Source organism: Anthonomus grandis, unplaced genomic scaffold (assembly GCF_022605725.1).
Source record: "Anthonomus grandis grandis unplaced genomic scaffold, icAntGran1.3 ctg00001044.1, whole genome shotgun sequence".
NCBI classification, from domain to species: domain Eukaryota; kingdom Metazoa; phylum Arthropoda; class Insecta; order Coleoptera; family Curculionidae; genus Anthonomus; species Anthonomus grandis.
Window position 1 is genome coordinate 474 of NW_026088660.1, and position 4,503 is coordinate 4,976.

Sequence of the window (4,503 nt, forward strand, 5' to 3'; positions counted from 1 at the left end):
TCGAATATCTCTGGAACTGCTCAACATTTTAAAACTTTCTAAACGGCGTATTGTTAGGCTCTAAAATGCGCAACTTTTCTCTAATTTATTCAACCTCATATCTCTTATAGCTGCCGAGATCTCCATGATAGACATCCTTATCTTGGACACACTGTATATCAACACATATAAGAATGTTAATTTAACTGATCGATGTTAGATTTTGGATTAAAAATAAAAAGTAAAAATTGATATATGTTATCTTAATGCATGAATAACATCTTCAAAGCAAAAAAAAAAATTAACATTCTTATTCCTAAAACCGCTTCTAAAAAATTTGAAATCCCAACATCACAGACAAAAGCTGATGTCATCTTACGAAATGTCATCTTGACAAAAGGCTTTGTATTTACATTGGCATATGGCATGTGTGAAATTCTGTGTTTTTTTTTTTAGTTTTTGGTTGAAAATGGAAATCAGTTTCAGAGTTTTTGTAAACTGCTTTTGATGAAACACTTGTGCCGTTTGTGTCGCACTATGAGAAAAATACGACTTAAGCCGATCTTTTCACAAGTAAATACCGATATTGTTATAACATCATATTAAGGAACAACCGTCGTCATAGACGTAGAACAATAAAAACTTATTAAAAAATCTATAATAATTATAAAATATTTAATTTTCATAAAAATGCTTTTATTGGATTTTAGTTAAGCCACGGGGCCAGTTGATCCACGTACCATATGACAAAAATCGATATTGAATGTGTTTTTGGTCCTACTTCGTTATTTTAAAGTTATGGACTTCAAAGTAAGTACAATATTTGTTCATAACCGTATTATTTTAATAATATTTAGTTAAAAAATAATACTTCTAAATAAATTTTTTATAATGTGTTGAATTGTTCCAAAAACGTGTGTGATGTTAGTTGAGCCAAAATTAACGGGGCAAGTTGAGACATGGTTCAACTAACTCCCTTTCATATATTTGTTTTATTTTATGTATAAAATAATATTTTTGCTATATTCCTGTTTTATTTTCAGATGCGTACTTACAAGAGGACGACCGCACGTGGAGAGGCGACAAAAGAGCAGCTATTTAATGCAGCAAAAGCAGTTGAAAATGAGGGAAAAAGTATTAGAACCACAGCAACTGAATTTGGAATTGATCGAACGACACTGGGCCGATATATAAAAATATTAAAGAGTGGAGATGGACCAGACAAAGTAACAATGGGATATGCTGCATCTCGTCAAGTTTTTTCTTTAGAGCAAGAAGAAATTCTTAAAGATTACTTGCTCAAATTGGCATCCATTTTTGATCCAATTGATGTTAGACGTCTAGCCTTTGAATGTGCAACAAAATATAACTTAAACGTTCCTGAACCTTGGAAGATAAATAAAATAACAGGAAAGGACTGGTTGACGGCTTATTTAAAGAGAAACCCTCAGCTCTCAATAAGAAAACCAGAACCGACAAGCTTAGGTAGTGCAACCTCGTTCAATAAATATAATGTTAATATGTTTTTCGAAAAACTTACGAATGTTATGGACCAATTTAAAATTTTCGCCATCAAGAATTTGGAACACAGATGAAACGAGCGTGTCTACAGTAACAAAACCTTCAAAAATAGTAGCAGCGAAGGGAAAAAGAAACATAGGTGCTGTTACTTCAGGAGAGCGTGGAACTAATGTAACCCTAATTACCGTCGTATCAGCAATAGGGAATATAATACCTCCAGGATGCATCGGTGCAGGAAATGCAAGTGGTTGGGTGACTGATTTAGAATTTTATGATTTTATGAAGCATTTCGTTAAACATACAAGCCCTACTGAACAGTTTCCTGTTTTACTTTTACTGGACAATCATTCATCACATTTATCAATTGAGAGCGTAGAATATGCAAAGAACAACGAAGTGGTAATGCTTTTATTCCACACTGCACCCACAAACTTCAGCCACTAGACGTGTCAGTCTTCGGGCCTTTTAAAAAGTATTTGGCTTCTGCCCAAGATGCATGGCTTCGTAACAACCCCGGATAGACAATTAGCATATACGAAATACCAAAAATTGTTGCCACAGCTTTGCCATTAGGAGCTACAAGTTCCAATATAGTAAATGGATTTTCAAAAAAGGGGATATATCCTTATAATCGTGATATATTTTCTGATACAAATTTCGCACCATTCATATGTGACTGATCGTCCAGTTCCCGAATCTATATTTCAGCCGCCGTCGACAGAAAATAACAGTATTTCTGCCAGCACTTCCCAAACCATAGCTCCAGAAACACCTGATGACAACGCCATACCATCTACATCTACTGGAGCTTTTTCACCTAAAAGCTTGCGGCCTTTGCCATAGGCAGGACCAAGAAAAACATAAAACCAGAGAAAGAAGAGAGTTTGCGCGATTTTGACAGACACGCCAGAAAAAGAAGCACTTGCTGAAGAACAAAGCAAAAGGAAAATGAAAACTTCTGGTAAAGTAGACAAAAAGAAGAAAGAAGCTGCTAAAAAAGCTATTTTAACAGATGTGTCCTACTCAGGTAATACACTATTAAAAAGTAAAGAACGACGGTCCAATATTACTTCTTTACATTATATTCAGATGATGGAAAGACTTTAGGAGCCGTTCCTCGAGAAAAAGAAAAGAAGTTTTCCAAGAACATAAAACAGCATAAAATAAATAAGAAATCTTTTTCCCCATTGCCATTATCTGAGTCTGAAGATGATGGATGCTTATGTCTGATGTGCCTAGCAGCATTTACAGATAGTGTTCCGGGTAAAGAATGGATACAGTATTCCAATTGCAAAAAATGGGCTCATTTAAGGTGCAATCCGGGTACTAGTATATATTATATGTGTATAAGCTGCGACAGCGATTAGTTTTTAATTTCCAAAATGTTTAATTTAGTTTTGGTAATAAATTTTTTGAGTATTTCTAAAATTAGATTTTTATTTTTCATCAGAAAACTGACTTAACCATGCTAGTTTAGTTTGTGTGGTTCAACCGGCCCCATGTGTCGGTTCAAGTTGCCCCATATGTGGGGTAAGCCATATTGCAGTCATTTTTACTTAAATAGAACAATATTTGTTTAATTATTTATATTAAATAATAACAACATGAACCTTCATTTTTTCAAATCCGGCTCAACTAGCCCCACCATACCCTACCTTTACTCTAATGAAGTACGTTAAAAAATGCATAATGAATTTTTAAAATGGCAATGTTGTTTATAATTTAAAGCATAATCTAATAATAATAAATATTTATCATGTAAATATTTTTTGGCGACGTCACTGGTAAAGATTACTTGTGTCGGTAGAATCAACAATGCGAACGAGCGGCGTTGTGATGTTTTAGCCTTTTTCTCTAATATACGTGATCTACATTCATTTAACTTTGAATGTTGACTTCTTTATAGAGTATGTTATTATATTTATGAAAAAAAATTGCTTATATTTTATTATATTGGAATAGTATTGTTTCCCCTGTCAAAATAAGTACTTAATTTTTACATATAAATGTAAGAAATTTTTTTTTATATTTCGAAATCATTCACACAGTAGCTTAAATTTAATTCCAGTAAATTTAACGGAAAAAATCATGAATAAGTTACTTCATGTGGAATGTCCAATTTTTTTTCCTAGGGGTATAAGAATTCGGTTATGCGTAAACGTTAGGGTTTAACCGGTAACCAGATGCCTCAGCAGGTATTTTAAAAACAAAGTTATATATTTTTTCTAAGTACCTTTATTTGTAATTTTAATACTTACTATACAAAATTATATAGGAACTATTAAAAAGTACTGGTTTAAATATTAGTACAAGTTATTTTATAATAAATTAGTTTGTTTGATTTAGTCGCTTTGATAAAAATAATAATTATTATAATATTTTTTTCTTTGTGATACTTATTTTTTAATTTTTAAAATTATAGTTTATAGTTCAAGAATATTATTAAAAAAAAATGAGGCCAAGTAATGTAATCAGTTCATAATGAAGTTTACAAGCTAATATTATTAAAGTATTATAAACAAGTAAAAAGGAAAATAATTAATAATTAAAGAAAAACGAAAAATAAGTAATAAACGGTTATAAAGATATTTTTAAAGAAACAATTGTAACGTTTTCGAAAATTATAAATAACTAAGAAAATAACTATAAATAAAAAAAGATGCTAAAGAAAGTAGTTATACTATTATGATTCTGTTATTATACATATCTGTAATATTTCCTTGAAGCTATAGATTCTGGTAATTTTGTACTTGCGGTATTTTTGGATTTTAAAAGAGCCTTTGAGACTATAGATAGAAATTAAGAAAATTAGAATATATGAGAATTAAACATAATGTCTTAAATTATTGATTTATTTCATAATTGTCAAAGGGTTAAATATAAAAATTCTTTATCTAAAACTGCAAATGTTAAATATGGTGTGCCTCAAGGAACTGTACTCGGTCCATTGTTATTTTTGTTATACGTTAATGATATGGTTATGCTAAGGAAAAAAATCTAATA

The 4,503-nt window shown here is 31.0% G+C and overlaps 1 long non-coding RNA gene across 1 annotated transcript; it reads left to right on the top strand.

Annotated features, from left to right (window-relative positions):
• Positions 1-459: 459 nt before the first annotated feature.
• LOC126750018 (uncharacterized) lies at positions 460-1,211 on the top strand. Its single transcript, XR_007665548.1, has 3 exons — positions 460-552; positions 690-789; positions 1,023-1,211. It is a non-coding gene; the product is annotated as an uncharacterized LOC126750018 (long non-coding RNA).
• The last annotated feature ends 3,292 nt before the right edge of the window (positions 1,212-4,503 follow it).